At 35.8% G+C, this 18,601-nt stretch overlaps 1 protein-coding gene across 16 annotated transcripts in view; it reads left to right on the top strand.

The window, feature by feature from the left end:
- The window catches only part of TENM3 (teneurin transmembrane protein 3), a 1,290,863-nt gene that overhangs the window by 165,640 nt on the left and 1,106,622 nt on the right, over positions 1 to 18,601 (top strand). For all 16 annotated transcript variants that reach the window (XM_054295903.1, XM_054295906.1, XM_054295901.1 and 13 more), the window contains exon 3: positions 16,406 to 16,458. The gene's annotated coding sequence lies outside the window, so the exon portion shown is untranslated. The remainder of the gene's footprint in view (positions 1 to 16,405; positions 16,459 to 18,601) is intronic.

Genomic DNA, 18,601 nt, shown 5'->3' with positions numbered 1-18,601 from the left:
TTCTGCCGTCATCTGCACTAGGGCTGTGAGGGAAGGGAGACAGGAGAGCAGCTGGCATTGTGCAAATCAACTGCTGCTCCCATCCCTTAAATTAGAGACTACATTTCCCATAGATCACATTTCAAAAAGTCCATGTTTGCAAAAGCTGTCTGCTAGATTTAGGCTTTGTAGAAAGCCTCATCCCTGGAGAAAAATGCAAACTTCATTTTCCATGTAGTTAACAGACCTAATACATGCTGTCAAGCTTATTCTTTTTGAGCACTGTGTATCACTCACCACCTGATTCCACTGATACAGCTGGATCAATATTGAGAGAATAGAAATGGATCTTTCTTATCAGGAGACAAAGGACATTCATATTGTAGAAATTGTAATTCTGGATAAACTCCTTAATGCTAGGCAGAACTCACGTGCAGTATTGCCTATTGATGCACATTTCTTATATTTTAAGATCAAAAAAATTATACTCAGGATTACCCATAGATATTTTCTCATGTAATTGCTTTTGGGGTAGCTGTCATCAGTTTTGTAAAGTGATTTAATATTTCTGCATAGAATAACTGCACAGGATGGAAAACAGCCTAATAGCAATGAGATTATGACTACAAATGTGGTTTTTAGAATAATAGATCACTCTTGTTATCAAATATGAATGAAAGATTGAGACCATCATTGTTTGCATCCTCTATCTGCATAGCATCTCTCAAGCCAAACCTTATGATTTGGGAACTCATGCTTCAGATTATGGCAGTGGCAATATTCTTTCATAATGGTGTGGGTGAGGAAGAGCAGTACTATGGGCATTCCGATGGCAGTCATTCTGAAAATGTCCTTTCACACAGAAGCACTCAAATCCACCAAATCAACTGAACTCTGCATTTCTTGGCTGTTATATATTCAAATAATAACTTGATTTCATATTTATTTTTCTGTCACATGACTAATTTAAGCTGAAAGGGCTTTGCTGTTGTGAAGTTCTGAGTGTTGACTCTGGCCTGGAAATAGGAGCCCACCAGCTGCTCACTTATTCCAGCAGTTTAGGGAAGAGGATTGGAAAGGCAAAAGTTAGTGGGGTCAAGATAAATATAATTTATTAAGTGATGGGAATCAAAGGGGAAAAAAGGGGTGATGCAAAAGCAATTGCTCCCCACTCCTGATCTGCAGACCAATGCCCATTTCTGTGTCCTCTGTGAAGGGATGGTCTGTCAATCAACATGGCATGTTTCATGAATTGAATTTATTAAAGAAAGCGTCGGTCTCTGCTTTCTCATAGCACTTTAAGCTATTCATACAAACCTTCTCTCACAAAATAATAGGCATTTAATTTCCAATTTCAATGACCTACAAGGTCTTTTGATGGTCATGTTTTTCTGGCTTATGTACTTAGACCATTAAGAACTTCTTCTTCTGGCCTATGTTAGGAGCAGTATAGACTGCCATGCTGCCTTTGTGCTCTCCCTCGAATATGTTGCCGCTTACTGAATTTAGCATTTCAGATATCAGTAAACTTCTTTCAGTATATTAGGCCAGTTTTTCTCTTCAACTCCAGGGTAAGCTGAAAGCAAAAATGACTTGCAGTTTGGAGACCATATCTGCTCACTGGAAAACATTCGAAATCTTTCAATTTCTGAAAATGTTACAATAGCTGACCTCAATATTTTCTCGTTTTATGAATAAGAAGACTGTGATTTTACAGTTTTACTTCTACATATTAACTTTTTTTTTTTTTTTTCTCAAAAGAGAAGCTCTTGCAGCCTAAAAAAATGAATTTTTAAGTACCTGCATAGCATTTACTGAATTGTTGATACTGCTCTGGTATCACCCTTTTATCTTAGCATGTTATGACTGCTGTGAAATAGATATGAAACAGAGGTTAGATGCTTTCCCAGTTAGTCTACTTTGCCTTCCATAAACATTCAATCCGTAGCAGAGAGCACTGTAAAGGTTACATGAAGCCACAAGAAAGAGTGTGAAATCACATTGAATCATATTAGTCAAAGCATTAATAGGATGAGAATGATTAGCCTTATAACCTAGCTGTATTTTGGGAATCACATTTAAACTGGTCTGTGTTGTAGGCACACAGTTTGTGGTCACTGGGAGTGGGGCTGCGGCTGAGCCTCATCCCCAGTGGGCTGCAGCTGTGCAGGGCAGGTGACCAGCACTGAAGGTGATGGGGCACAGAATGCTGGGCTGCACTGACCAATCACAGAGGGGTACAGAGGGCACACAGGTGTAGGGCATGTGAGATGAAGAGTATAAAAGGTTGTACTGTAGGCTAACAAAGGGTTGGAGATACTTGGAGCCTTCTTTGGTGTTAGTTGTGCCTCCACCGGCATCCTGCTGGGTATGTACTATCGTATTAAATCTTTGGAGTGGAGAATTGCGCTGTGCAAAAAAATTTCTTGATGTAGCATCACACTGTGTTGCCTCTTAAGCCTCCTGAATCCATGAGGTTTAAGATAACTTTATGACGTCCTCCCAGTAGCTCAAAATTTTAAGGATGTTAGATTGTCTACTTAAGGTTGAGAGCATTATGAAAGATATTTCCAATGCTTCTTTTCCCGGCGGTTCAAGCCTCTCTTATATTTATTTAGAATCCTGCACAACAGTCCTACACAATTTGAAGAGAACCAATTTAACCAGGTGGCAGCCAGCCATTTGATAATAACTCAGCAGTCATAGCAACAGTCTCCCAGCCGTGGCAAAGAATTTGTCTTTGTTATCTTGCCTCAAAATACAGCCTAAGAATCATTAGCTGACCTCAGCATCTGTATAAAATAATTGAGAAATGAAAGATTTTTCTGGTTTTGTTTTCCAAGGTCTACAACAGTATTAAAAATAACTATGTGATACAAGTCCAGACACAGAACAATTGTTTAGGCTGTAATTGTTTGCAATGACAGAAATCCTTTTTCTTGGATTATTTCAAATTTTATTTTAAGGTCTTTTCATTTATAAATGCTGTAAAAAACAACAATTTAGTTTAGGCCTGTTTGTAAATGTAACTATGTATGGGTATATATGAATGCATATATTTTAATTTATTTTTAATTTTTTGGACTCTAATAATAATGTCTTCACCAGTTTCCATTTGAAGCAAGTACTATTTTTTTACTAATTTTTCTGTTGGTTGTGCTGTCAATTGATACCTGTAATTCCTAAGCACACACATATGATCCATTTTTCATAAGATTGATCTTCAGCTCAGACTGGTTGTCTGCTGTTGCAGAAACAGATGATCATTTTTGAGTCCCAATATGAGCAATAAGGAGGGAATAGCCATTTAACCATAAAATATTTTTAAAGATGATTTTTTAAAATAGATTTGCTTTAAATTAGGAGTCTCCAGAATAGTACTTGGTGATATATTGCCAAGATGCTTATTCAAGTTACTAAACTTGTTTCTGAAACATTTATGATAAACAGTATCAACTGTTGTGAATCCTCATTGAATTAAAAATTATTTTCTGTGCTTAAAAAAAATACCATCTTGTAAGACAGGAATAATTTTATAGATCAGGAAGTTTAATTCGGATTCTTTAGTTTTATTTGTTCGAATACACTAAGAATTTTCAATGTTCTGGTAAACTGTGAGCCGTAGTTCTATGGGCTTGCATGGCAAGTATATGGCAGCAAGGGGGGTGGCGATAGGGGGGCTTCTGAGAGAAGCTGCCAAAGCTTCTGCAGTGCCCAATGCAGACAGTGTCAGCACTGGATCTGCTGCTGGACAAAGCTGATCCCATCAGCCACATCGTTACCACCTCTGTGCGAACAGAGGGAAGGAAGGGAAAAAAACCCCTCTACAATTACAGCTGAGGAGTGAGAATAAGTGCGAGCAGCACCTTGGCAGACGGCAGGAGCAGGGGGAGAGGATGCTGCAGGCGCCAGGGCTGGGTGCCCTGAGCCCTGATGCCGTGAGCATCCTGGGCAGGCAGCACAGGGAGGAGCCCGCGCCCGGGCAGGGAATGCCTGGACCGTGCTGGGGCCCCAGGGAAGCCCCTGGCAGAGAGAGCAGCCCACACTGGAGCAGGGGAAGAGTGTGAGAATTCTACCTCTGAAGAGGAAGGAGCAGCAGAGACAACCACGTGTGATGACCTGACAGCAACCCCCATCTCCTGTCCCCGGGTGTGGCTGAGCAGGGAGGAGTCGGAGAATTTGGGAGTACAGTTTTGCCTAGAAGAAAGGAGTTGGAGAAAAGGTGTCTTTTACTATTTGGGTTTGGTTCTCATTATTCTATTTTAATTTGCTTGGTTATAAATTAAATTAATTTCCCTAAGTCAAGTCAGTTTTGCCCATGACAGTCAGGGCAGAGTGATCTCTCCCCACCCTTACCTTGATTCATGAGCCTTTCATGATATTATCTCTCCCCTGTTCAGCTGAGAGGCAGAGTGATAGAGGGGCTTTTGTGGGCACCCAGCATCTAGCCAGGGTCCACCCATCATGTAATATTATAGTATTATTTTAACAAATTTTTAAAGCAATTTTAATTTTATTTTGTAATAGGTGAATCATTAATCTTGTTATTTACACATCTTACGTTGCCACCAAATCTTAAAGACATAATTTTAATTTTTACACATTCTGTTTTGTTAAACTAGCACCACGATTAGCATACTAGAAGACACTAATGCAAAAATTCTTTACCTTCATCGAAGTAAGATTAATTTTTTTTCCTAGATTAGGGACATCCATTAGTGATTTAGGAATAAGATAAAAAATGAGTAAAAGGCCAAAATATGTACCTTGTAAAGCAGAAACCTTGTTTTAATAACTAAGTATTTAACTAACTGGCATTGCTCCAATGAGTGCTTCATGGAGTTACTACACTTTCACCAGATTTAATTGAAATCATGACTCCATTTCCAACATTATCACCAGCTATGAGATTGCAATTGCTCTGTAAATTCCTCTCTGATACAGTAAGGGATACACCAAAGTTGGTAAACTTCTGCGTAAAGGAACCAGAGAACATTGTTTCAAAATCCACAAATGAATGCCTGAAATGCTCAGAGGTAACTGGATTCCTGTCTGCTCACATAAAGCCCTGAAGTTGGGGGGGGGGGGGGGGGCTCTTCATAGACTCTCTGAACAGGTAGAATTTTAGAATTTCAGCAAGTTCCTTGTGTTTGGTCTGTTCTCTAGCCTGGACTCTGCAAAAGTCCAAATACAAGGCGGTTAGAGTCAAAGTTTTTGCTGGAGTATCAAGCTGTACATATCTGATTGTGTCTGGAATATCCTGAGTTTTTTGTCCTGCCTGTGTATTTAACCTGCTGGTTTAGGGAAATGGATGTGCCAGTTCTTCCAGGGACACTTTTTATTTAGCCTCAGAATAAATTATATTACCACTGTATCTCTTTGTCTGTCTTTAGAGAGATCCAGACAGGATCTTCTTTCACACTACTGAAACTATATGCTGCTCTTCAGGTTTAGGAATGGATAGCTCTGGAGTCTATAATATCCCTAATGTGTCTTCAGATCATTGGTTGAATGCTTGAAAACAATGAACTGAAGCAGCTTGGTGCAATGAAGCTTAACTGAAAGCAGGCCTGCCCCTGTTGAGAAGGCTGTTTATTTAAGGCTGGTTTTGGTGTTTTCTTTTGACAAAGGTTAAGCAGCACCCTGCAGAGAGTGTTGGCTGTTACAGACCATGTTAACTTAGGAATTTTATTCTTCCCTGGCTAATACAACTGCAGAAGAGAACCACCTAGCTGCCTAACTTGAACATAAGCATCCTGTTAGAGACACAACAAAAAGGCTACTATTCCTAGGTAATCAGTGAACAGGAATTTAACTCAAAGAGATTTAATCAGATGTTCTTGAGCACATTTAGGAACAATAGAGAACTTTTCTACTAAGTCACATGGCTGGTACTTTTATTAATTTTATAGATATTTCTATTTTTAAACACAACAGATATTTTCACTATACATTTAGAAATAATGCTGCTGAGTTTATAAAGCACTTTAATATTAGAAAAGGGCTTTAAAAATAGCTATCAATAATGATTAATTTTATGCATCCCGAATGAGTTAATTAAAATGAAAGTAATGTTTCCATTTTAACAGGAATTCTGCTATTCTGCTGGTGTCAAGGAGATGAAAGTATTTGGGCAGATTTTTAGCACCTTACCTTGGTGCCCGGTGGACATAACAGAAATTAAGCACACATAATTAATACCAACAGAAAAAAATAATTGTTAAAAGCAATAATTGCCATCTGTTCTTGTCAGTATTATTAATGGGCATAGAATAGCCTTTATTGCAAAATAGCTTATAACTGTGGTGTTGACAAAACTTGTTTCTTTCAAAGTAGCTGGACTTGCAGTAAAGAAGGTAAGGTGAGCAAACAAATTCAAAATGTTAACACAGCCTAAGAGTATTGGTGTATCAGCCAATTTATAATTGGTTGCAGCTTGCAAGGAATGCAGATCTCACAGAAATAAAACCACAATAGTACTTGTGGATAAGGTGCTGAACCTTTCATATGTTATACTTTGGTGTCTTGTGACTGTTACAGTTGATCTGGCAATGTAAGTTTGATTTCTTGTTTTCTGAGGAAAAATTATGCCTTCAGTTTCCATAGCTACTAGTGTTTAGTTGATGTATTTGCTATGCAAAAATAAGCCTTTTTCTCAGTTTTGTAAATATAGTGTTCTCTATATTGCAAGACTTTTGAATAATTGTCTTGGCCTATAAGGAACAATTTAATGCAGTTTAGTAAAATGATACTTTACAATTAGTTATCATCAGGTTCTCTTCTAACACAGTTTCCTAAGGCTTATTTGTGTTCTTGGGTTATTGCCAGATTCCTAAAGTCTCCTGAATATCTTCAAATCTGGTAGCTGAATTCTGCAACTTGGCAGAGGAGTAGAGGTCTGAAATAATAGGTTCTTACACGATTCAGGTTTAGGTAAAGGATGTGTGATTTATGTAAAGAAAAAATTGCTTGGGGAAAAAATAACATGATTTTATTCTTTATTTTCCGTAATACAGAGTGAGGATGTTCTGTGGGCTGTGGCAGAACCCAGAGCAGAGCGATCCTGTTGTGGATGGCCTATGCTTGTAGCTCACAGAACATCTTTTGTCTAGCCTGAAAGAACCAAATGCTGCCAGTTCCATGGACCACTGAGGAACATGTGCTGGATTCTTTTGTTAGCACAGGATTCAAATTACAGTTACTTGTAGAGTGTGGAGAAATTAAATATACATTGCTATTCAGGAATGTATAGCTTTAGCTAAATGTTTATACTCTGATTTTCCCATGCTGAAAGATGTTTGAGATGCTTTCTGAACTGAGGCAACAGATGTGTGTCTCTTGAGGCAGTGAGCTCTGCAACTTAACAGGTTCATAGAGAAGTTCAGAAAGGTATCAATTTAGATGGTGAAACTGAGAGCCTTGATGCGATCTCTGAGCAAATAAAATTGGGCTTTTCACTGGGTTTGAGCAATAATACTTTCTGTTTAAAATGTAAGTACATTTCGTTTGCATAGTGTTTTCCATGTGTGTGTCACTTTTTTCTATATGCCCATTTTGTTATTCTGGTCATGTATTACTGTCATTAATTAATTTTTTTTTCAATTGAATTTAATTTTAATGCCAATAGCTCAAAACAAATACTTTTAAACAACAGAGTCTGTAAGAGATCACCAAATGGGTCTTGAAATCAACTCTCCAAAACTCTTACGTGTTTTGGTTTTCTCACGGTACATTTAAGATTTAATTCTTCAAATTTTTCATCATTGGGAGATTACCATCCATTTCTATACATGGATAATGTAACACAGGAATTTTTTCCCTATGATTCTAACAGGGCTATTAAATTGCTATTTCAAAGGCGTAGTTCCCAAAACATTAAGAAAATTAGGGATTTTAGGTTCTTTTCATTCTGAAAAGAATTTCAGATTAAAAAATGTTCAGTTCATTTTATAGAGATTGATGACAGAAAAACTCAATACTTCTAGAAACAGTTTGTCTTCCTGTAGTAATTTCAACCAAGGAGATAAAATGGCAAATTTCATGCAAGAAATAGTGTAATCTCTTAGTTCAGCATTCAGAATCACTGGACAAAAATATTTTGCTGATGCTGACAAAGAATTTATATACTCCTTTTATATTTTCTAGCTTGCAAGGTGAGAGTAATCACTTAGAGCAATTCATAATTCTTAAAGCTCTGGTCTTAAATCTCTTACCAAAAACTTGCCTGTGATAAAAAAATCTTAGAAAACTTCAGCTTATTCAACAGTTGTGTGGTTTGGATGTCCCCTTGCACTGGGATAAGGGGCTTTTAAGAATTTGCAGGAACAAATGCAATACTTTAATAGATCATAAAATAAATGCTGATGGAATATCTCTCATTAAATTACGTGAGTAGATGTCAGACTCACTGATTGAACTGATCCTAATTATAGTAGTACATGTGCAGGTTATCCCCTATACCGTAGGATAATGATTAGCCTCACAATTATGTGCAGTAACTCTGTAATATGATGCTATACTAGTATCTTTAAACATATGAAACTACTAAGTAACTAAGTTGATAAATCCATGTTCTAAAATCAGTACAACTATGAAATTATCTGAGTTTAAGGCATAGCCAGCAGAACTAAAGTTATGTGAGTTGAAGGCATATACCATCTTCCTAAAAGTCAGAATATACGTAAAGGGAAATGTCCAGACTTGCGACTTGGAATTCCATTGTGAAGTGTTTTTCCTAAAAGCTACATTCACACAGATAGTGAGTTTTACATTTGACCTCTGTTCTTTAAAGTAGTTCTCTGTTTTTGTCTTGAACACCAGGAATATCACTAGATGATCTGAGAAGAGAGTCTTCGTTTGGATGGCCTTACAAGGTCATCTGTTTTTATTTTAAATAATTATATCTGTAGATAAGTTATCACTGGGCCAAATTCGAAATTAAGAGAGAATTGCTTGATGGTTAGCTTCCTAAAGAATTAGAAGTGCTAGACCAAATTCATGAAACTTATTATGCCACTTGTTATCAGACCATACACTTTGTTTCTTACACTTAAGTACAAAAAGAATTAATAGACTTGCTTTTGTAAGCTAAGCAGTCGCTAATTTTCTCCAGGAAGCTGTCTTGTTGCTGCATGCCATTGATAAAAATGAAGGAAAAATTAGCCAACTTTGTCTACTTACTGAAATATAAAAATAATTGAGAACTTGTATTTGGACTCTTTTGCTCCTGCTATGCTGAACTGATCAGTGGGGAAAACACCCAGGACGAGTCATCTCTGAAGAGCACAGCAATTTTGTTTGTTGTCAACTGGCGCAGATGTTCATTTTACATTAATTTTCAGTGTTATTCAAGCAGCTTTCAAATTAATGTAATCAATAACATTAATGACCTTTAAAAAGCAAAGGAAGTATTAGCAATGGAATATTAAATATAGAAACCTTCTGTATTTGATATCAAGTTGTCTGTCAAACTACAGCTATTTCTAAAATGGTGAGCGCTAGGAGAGAGATATTAAATTTGTTAGCCAGATATTGAAAAACCATATGTATGGCAATAAAAACTTCCTCTCAGACTTTCTCTTCATTTCTTCATACATACAAATTCATTTCCCTTGTTAGCTGTATGCACTGATACAAACATCTTTTGATCATAATTTCTTATGTGTAGTGTGTAAAGATGCTTTGCAGGTGCTGGATTTAAAATTGTCACTTCAGCTACCATTCAAATGGACGCAGCAATGCAATTTCATCAACACTAAAAATCTGTATGCTTCCATTGTCTTTATGCAGCTGTCTTGAGGACCATATGTACATGAAATTATATAGCTGTATTACACATAATTTTTCTTCCTGTTTTCTTTATTTTCTTCTTTTGAGTGTGGCCATTTGTGTTGCAGTCACTTGGTTGGTTATTTTCTGACGGGTCTCTGTACAAACTAAGACCAAATACTATGACTTTGAGAGAGACTCCTAGATGGGGGCAAGATATGATGTGAACCAACATTGGAATATCAGTTACAGGAAAGAAAAAATATAATAATCTGTTACTTAGATTTTTGAAACTTATATTTTCTTCATTGTTTTACATATTTAACATATGAGTAGTGAATTCAAAGGCTTCAGAAGGATATAAATAACATTTTACAACGCTTTTTCTGTAGTATAGGGCATGGGTCAAATTATGGTGGTGGTGAGCATCATAGCATTTGGCTTCCTGCAATATACATCTTACTCATTCATCATCTCTAACGTGTATTTTCTAATTGTTGAAGTGTTTTATGCATCTTTACTAGGGTATGGGTGGGTTATATTTGTGCTATCAGTAATGTATAGGTAGATGTTTTCCTGTAAGTCTCCTCCTCAATAATTATATTTTACTGTGTATAAGCTAAAAAAGAGAACAAAAGTAATAGTAGTAATAACCCCATAAAACAAAATCCAGCAAATAAAAAACCAAAACCAAACACATAAAAGCCCATAATAATGTCCACAAATGTTTTTCAATGTATTGAGTATTGTTTTATTTTTCTGTTCCCATTGAGGCTAGAAGATACTAATTTTTGTTTGAGTTGAAAAACTAGGAGATGGGAAAGATGGCAAGAGTAACTTTAGTGGAAGTATTTTCTGTTTTCTGGTAACTTTTATGGTATTGTTCGTGTATGGGAGTGTGAGGCTTCTTTGTGTGTACCGTGGTTTGAGATTTCAAATGGAAAGGCATTTAACATTAATTGTTGTACCATATTGTATCACTGTGTGTGTTATGATAATAGGTTGTTTTTTTTTTCCTGAAGTGATAGTTATTCCCCCCTGCCCCCCAAGCTGCAGTATATGGAAATTGCTTGTCATTCTCAGTATTTCAATAACCTAGACAGGTTCAGAAAAGTTCCCTAAAGTTTGTGTAGCATTTAAAAGTAAGCTTCTTGTGCTTCTTGAAGGAAAAACAGGCAATGCTTTTTATGTTATATTTATCATTCTTAAATTTTGTTTTCCTTTTAATATGTAAACCATTTTCCAAGGGGAATTATCATTTAATTCTTTTGCTTTCCACTTACTACTTCATTTCAGTTTTAAGCCATCAGTGCATTTGGCAATTCTACAGCTAGTTTCTCTGTTTTAGTAATTTATGCAGATTAGAAGCAATGAAGATCTGAAAACTGACTCCCCTGTGGCTCTTTTCAACACTTCACTTTCTAATCACTTTACTTTAATCAGTTCTTTATCTGTTCCCATGTTTAACCTGAATCTTTCCTGCTTTCAGTTTAAGATGAAGACTATCATTTGAGACATTATCAAAGACTTTATGTAGATCCAAATTATGGTGCTTGTACTCCTATTATCAGTTGTATTTCTAATCTTCTCAAAAACAGACGGTGACTGGTTGTCAAGATTTAAATTTCTTTAAAAGTATTATGAAGATAAACTACAGTTGTTTTAAATTATTGACTGTTATTTGACTCCCATCATCTTTAAATGAGTTCTGTGCTATAGTGTAAACAACGAATTTTTAAGGTCTGTTTTCTCACTTGTTCCCTTTCAATGCCACCATGTGTCTCCCAGTGTGTGTGCACTCACACACAAATATTGGCTGTAATGAAGCAGGCAAAGCAAAGAGTAGGAATTATTTTGCAGTTCCAGCATATGCAAAGCAAATTACTGTAGAACCCTTGAGGGCTGCCCAGAGAGTTATGTGCTTTTGGTCCTAGTTATGTGCTTTTGGTATCAGATGAGACTGACTGTTGAAACAGTTGGAGAAATGAACTTCAAAGCTTTTCTGCTCTGCTCACTGCCAATCTTCATGTTAGACAGGTGATGAGATCATTCCAGATGTTAAATACCTTACTGGACTTTGAATGTGAGTGATCTTCTGCTGAGCCCAAGACTGATGTCTGTCATTAAGTCATAATAATATCACCTATAGCTATTCATTAGATTTTTAATTTTCAAAATGTAATCTGGACCTAATTGTGTTTAAAATAATGTCTTATGTAGTACAGGAATTTTTAACTTATAGCTGAGAACATTTAAGACAGAAAAATTAGAAAGCCTGGGCAAAATCAGAATAAGTTACATCTGTTTATTCAAACTTTTTCAGTCCAGTGGTTAGTGTCTGATCTACCACAAAAGGATTTTCATGTTGGCAGCTGCAGAGGCAGTGGACATAAAGTCTTGAGTCACTTAGGTCAGATTTTCCTGCTTAATTCTGCCATGAATGTAAAAGAGCTAGTTGAACTTGATGATCTCAAAGGTCTTCTTCAACCTAGCTCTTTCTGTGATTCTGTGATCAAAATTACAAAAGTTTTTTTGAGAATCTGAGGGCAAAATTGAAGATAATTGTGACAGTGCTCACAGGGATTCTTGATGAGGGAAGAGACAAGAATGTTGACTCCATGTTCAGAAGGCTTGATTTATTATTTTATTATATATATATTACATTATAACTATACTAAAAAGAAGTAGAAGAATGGGTTTCCTCAGAAGCTAGCTAAGCTAAGAATAGAAAAGAATGAATAACCAAGATCTGTGTCTTGGACAGAGAGTCCATACTGTCTTGTCTGTGGTTGGCCATTAATTGTAAACATTCAAGATGGCCCAATCACAAACACACTTGATGCATTCCACAGCAGCAGGTAACCATTGTTTATACCTTGTTGCTGAAACTTCTCAGCTTCAGCAGGAAAAATCCAAAGAAAGGATTTTCACAAAAGGATGTCTGCGATGGATAATGGTTATATTTTTCTTACTTTGATTACAAGTAAAATCCAGTGGAAGAATTGGCATGTATTAGGGATTCAGGATTGGTGTGTAATTCAGGATATGTTGCCACTTGCATAAATTATTCTGATAGATTGAAAATGATAATGGATTTAAAATGCAGTAAAATGAAGACAAATTGATTCAGTGTCTGATGGGAGCCTACAAGAAAGAGAGGCAGGGGGTTTTAGAAGCACATGTACTGACTGGACAAGGGAGAGTGGATTCAAACTGACAGTAGGTTTATCTTAGATAGCAAGAAGAAAGCCTTTACTGTGAGGGTGCTTAGGGCACTAGAGCAGGTTGCCCAGAGAAGTTGAGGATGCCTCATCCCTGTAAGTGTTCAAGGCCAAGCTTAATGGAACTCTGAGCAACCTGGCTGAATGGAAGGTGTCCCTGCCCATGGCAGGGGTGTTGGAACTAACATCATTGAGGTCCCTTCTAACCCCACCCGTTCTGTGATTTTGTGAATCACTGATAAACTGTCAGAATTGCAGTCTGCATGTTGAAAACCTGCACGTAATCAAACACATGTGGCAGCAAAGACGCTGACAGAGTACAAATTCTACTGCCTTGCAGTCACCTACCCAAACAGACTGCCCTGGGATGCACTCTGAAGATTAACAGTTAGAAAAACTGGTAATCCACCAAGTAGCTCAAGTAATAGCTGTAATTCAAAAACTGCCATTAAACAAAACGCCTTCTCTTTCACTCGTAGGAATGCCTGAGTTCCTCAATGTTTAGTGAGGCATGATAGAAATTCTGCATTCGAAAATACATTAGAAGACTTCACAGTATGTAAAATGAATATATTTGACAGGACTATTACAGATTAACACATTCTGAATTAACACCTCAAAAACTCATAGAAATGTTTAAAGACAGAAGAACTTGGTCAAGTTTTGGAAAGGTCTTTTTGCTCACTCTGCTCTGATACAGTGTACAATGAGTGGCTACCATGGTAACATACTTAATTTAGCAATCTTCAGATCTACTCTGGCCTCAGTTTTATGAACATCTTTTTCAAAGAGCAGTGCTAGAATAGATGTTTGCCACCCATAATTATAGCTATTAATCACTTTAGATAATGCAAGGATGTGTCAGCTCTATATTTACCTAGTAGCATATGCTTGTGTGATGAAAAGGCCCATACAATAAAAAACATATGCTCAACTTTGGAACAGTAGTATTTCCTTGCGATGAGAATGGCAAAAGATTAGTCAATATTTACAGCAAAAATATTTTTTGTTTACTACAGAAACAACTCCAACACCCCCAAATAGAAGAGCATCAATGACAGTATCAAATAGTTAAAGAAACAGCCGGTGAAAATAAATAGAATTTATTGTTCTTTAAGTATGCAACTGAACAAAAAGAGGAAGTAACTTATTTTAAATATTTTCTTCCTTTATAATGAGAAGATCACCCAAAAAAGTATGAACATCCCAGGCTATTTTTTCATTATATATTTATGTGATTTTATCTTTCTTATCCTTCAGACTAAAATGTATTTTTTGAGCACATAATCCCTTGGAGAGAATATCTTTGCTTTGAGAATGTGTGTAGCTATCCCATCTTGCAATCCCCAAAATAAGTAATTTATCTACTCTGCAGTTCCCAAAATATGGAACTATCTGCTCAGAAGCCATTTCAGATAATCATTGATAACATAAGGAGAATTTGTAAGTGTAAATGACTGGTTTCAGTGGATAAACAAGCGCATGTTTTTTTCAATAGTAAATTTTAAAATTTCATCAAATTATGCGTATCTGTAAATTTCTACATTTATGGTTTTGTAAATATTTGTTTTTAAGGTGTCTAGGCAAAAAAATACTTGCTGTAGAAATACATGGATATCTCTTCCAAAATTTTGAGCATACCCAAAGCTATAACTCATTTGTGTATATCTGAAATTTCAGGTCAATATGTCTGTTGATTTTGGAATATCCAGTAGCAGATAATTATGGCATTGCAGTAAAAATTTATAGTCATTCCTCAGGTCATAAGTCCTTCCAAAAAAGGGGACAAAAGCTGCATTAAACAATGAACAGGTTTTAGTGCTGAATATCTTTCTGCCACAATATGGTTCTCAAACTTTCTGGGCAGACGTGGGAATGCAATGTGTCTTTGCATGACATTCCAATCAGTAATACAGTGTTTTAAATGAAACTAAACTCCTATTTCTTGTCTATCTTATATTTCTCAGTTTTTCAGGTTATAAAGGCTGACATACACAGGTGACAAGAGTAGTTTCTACCCCATTTTTGCCTATAGGGGTAAATCTGCCCCATTTTTTACTACGTAATAATTTCTTTACTAAAGATTAGTAACTTATTTTTTTAAATAAGTTTTACATATAAAAGATATTTAGCTGCAAATTGTTTTATAGCATATAAAGGCTCTTACTAGTGTAGTAAATAGTGAAGGAAAGAGTAAAATCCTTTTTTCTTTCCTTATGTTTACAAATAATTTTTTTTTCTCACTCCTACTTGTACTTTCCCATTCAACTACTGTTTTAGTTTTTTGGTTTTTTTTTTCCTGGAAGCACTGTAACTAAAAACTTTTTTCATGGCAGAAATGAAAGCAACTTATTTTTTACCAAAAAGACTCCTGCAAATTTTGCTCTTGAAATAGAGTGGAACACTGCTATCATCTGCATATGCAATCTTGGGGGCATATTTCATGTTTTCATATTGAAGGCAAAAGGAAAGTTTCAGTTATCATTACAGTACTTTTAAAGTGATGAAAAGAAATGAAAAACAACAGATGCACTGAAGCGAGACAGTAAATTTGATGTGCTCTTATCAGAAAGCTGCATTTATGAGGCTTCCACTCTGTTGGGATATGCCTCCAAATGCTACAACCTAACAGGAAATAAGGTGAAATTTCTACAAAATGTGTTCTGTGATCACTGAAGTCATGAAAGGAATGAAAAATAAGTTAATTTTAGCTCTGGAAATTGATTTGTTTCTTTGTATGTTTCCTGATATTGTAAGTTCAGAATAAGCTATTTGATGCAGACAATTTAATGAACTTTTTAAAATAGGTTACTAAGTAGGTAGTATGAGCAATTACTAAATATTTTTGTATGCACCTTATAACAGTACCATATGCTAAATTGCTAAGTATTTATTTTCCTATCTTCAGTGTTGTAACACCTCTGAGTCAGAATACTGTTGTGCAAGACAATATTGAATTGGAGAAATAAAAAATGGCCTTGATCCATCAGAACTTAAACCAGAGGTGCTAGACAAGAGAGAACAGGTCAAGAGGAAAGGAAAAAGGTAGAAGAAAATGCTAGACTACAAAATTCTCTGTAAGCATAGTCACTGGGATTTCAGATATTGTTGAAAATTCTGTTTCTAGCCCTTAAAACAAGTACTGAAATATGCTTAGACTAATAAAGGTGTTTTGCCCATAAATGCAAAAATAAGTGGGAGGTCAGCACTTAAAAGCTACTCGAATCACATTGAGATAATTTCTTTTAACCTTTTGCATTTCTCAGAGCATATCGTGTTTCATGAACCCTGCAGCTTCCTTGATGAGACTCAGAGAAATACACAGAGGGGAACCTAATTAAGATTAATCCATATATATTTAACTTACTGATGAATGTTATGGTATTATGATATGTATTCTGAGATATCACTAATGATACCTTATCTTGTTTGAACAGGTAAATACCCTGTTTCCACAGACTACCAAAAGAAACTGCAAGAGACTTCAAAGGTAAGAACCTCTTCAAAAATCCTTCATATGATCGTTTCTTCTGGTTTATCAGAAAAGAAAATGGCTTTTTCACTGTCTGACTGATAAAGAATTGCAGATGGCATTAATTGACATAGACTTCCTGTTTGTGAAACTCTTTACATATGAAAGAAAATTTTCCTTGTTACTCTTCATTAAAAGGATAAGTTTAATTCATTTCATAACAGCAGAAACAAAAAGGATTAGTGTGAAAATAAAATATTAAAAGCTTATAAAAATTTTACCCTTTTTTTCCTTGTCCAAGATTAAAAGAATACTGTTAAGATACTAGAAAATTAGACATGGTAAGGATTCTGTTTTTTGTCAATATGAAAGCTTTCTATCTTCAGTTTTTGAAAACTTTTTACTTGATACAACTTTCTTTCATTCCTCTAAGAAATATAAGCTAGAGTTTCGTTTCAGAGATGTAATTAATTTTGGGAGCTCTTTCGATTTAGAATACATTTGGTTTGCATTCAGTTGTGGGGAATAATTCAGTGTCATATTGTGTTCAGATTCTATTTGTGGTACTTCATTGTTCTTCAGCGACATTCCCTGCAACAAATAGTTGAATTTTAAACCCTTCTGTCCACTCTTACAGAAAATATTCTGATCTCTCAAGGACACAGGTGACAGAAGACAAGTTTTCACTAAAATTATTATTTCTAAGTCATCAAGTTAGAGAGGATGACAAGGACATTGTGGTCTGCCCTAAATTTTGATTTGCTAAACATAGAGAAAGAAAGAACAGTAATTATTGTTCCAGTCATCATCTCTGTGCCTACTTTATTTTAAAACACTAGGTATTTTAAGAACCTGTCACCCGTCATTTATGCATATGCTTTAATGCATACACTGACAGGATAAGAGATCATTATCAATTAATATGTAGCCACACTTTTCTACCCTGCCTTAAAAATATGTCCCATAGCTTGTTTGTCTTCCCAAAACACAGCTAATTAATAACAGATATTAATGGAGAGGTTCTGAGATAGTTCCACAAGTTTTTGGGGATTGTGCCAGATATCATCTGAGCTCTGAACATTTATGGGGCAAAAGCATGTAGGTAGAGTATCTAAGCTGAGACAAAAAAGTCAAAGGCTCATTTCAGAACATGCTGTATTCCCAGACTGACCAAGGACTTCAAGCATGGTCTTTACATCCCAGAAGAATTCCTGAAATATTCAGCTTTTCAATATTTTGGCTGTGGTCTTGCTCATCTTTTTTTTTTTTTTTTTTATTTTTTAACTTTCTTTCAAAGAACCTTTTACATTTTTTTTCTTGACTGAAATCCCAGGGCATTGTGGGATATAGGAAGCCACTTTCCTTATGCCTCAGTTGGCTACCTAGCCCTCTCTTTTATCCTTCCCATACACCTGTAATGCTGAGATTCATCCAAAACCTCAAAATTTTGAGTAATCTATTCTACTTGGAAAATTATGAAGGAAATCATATCATAAAATAGCTGATGTTTTTTGTGTTGTGCAGATGTTTTGCCAAGTCGGTTCCATTTTTTATTTTCCTTTTCAGGTCTTGTCTTTATATAAAATAAAATTGATGAGGTAGTTTGTTACTTTACCTTTGATAGACTTTGATCATGCCAAAATTGAAATGGTATTGGCTGAGTGTAAATGTTTCAGTAAAAACAGGAAAAAAAGAATGTTAGAGGTGAAAAATATAGAAGAGTTTAAAAAAGTGTGCTAAGAAAAAGCAGAAAGGAGGAGAAAGAGAGGGTGCTATACTCCAAGGTCCTATTTGAATGCCACTGAGGGTGCCTAGGAGAATCATCATTGAAGGACATAAAGTATCAGGATGAGAAAGTACATGTCATATTTCTGACAGGTACATCTAGCTGTGAGGAAAAAAAAGCCCTATTCAGCATAGGAGGTTAAAGGAAGAATAGAACTAATGACATTACAATCCTCTTGAGAAGTCTTGTTTTGTTTATTAAATAAGCCACGCTAGTAAGATAAGTAAGAAGAACTGCTTAGTCTGGCACTGTTAATTGATGCTGTCCTGGGAGTTTATTGTTATGTATTACTCTTTCTGTCCTTTCATGTAAGGATGTCAGCACATTGCACCTGACAGGATGTACTGTATATTATAAATTATTCTAATTGGAATA

The sequence above is a fragment of the Melozone crissalis genome, unplaced genomic scaffold (assembly GCF_028551555.1).
Source record: "Melozone crissalis strain CALT ecotype California unplaced genomic scaffold, PUWL_Pcris_2 ptg000006l_1, whole genome shotgun sequence".
Classification (NCBI taxonomy): Eukaryota; Metazoa; Chordata; class Aves; order Passeriformes; family Passerellidae; genus Melozone; species Melozone crissalis.
Note: the sequence above shows the minus strand (reverse complement) of the source record. Positions and strands in the feature narration are given on the sequence as shown.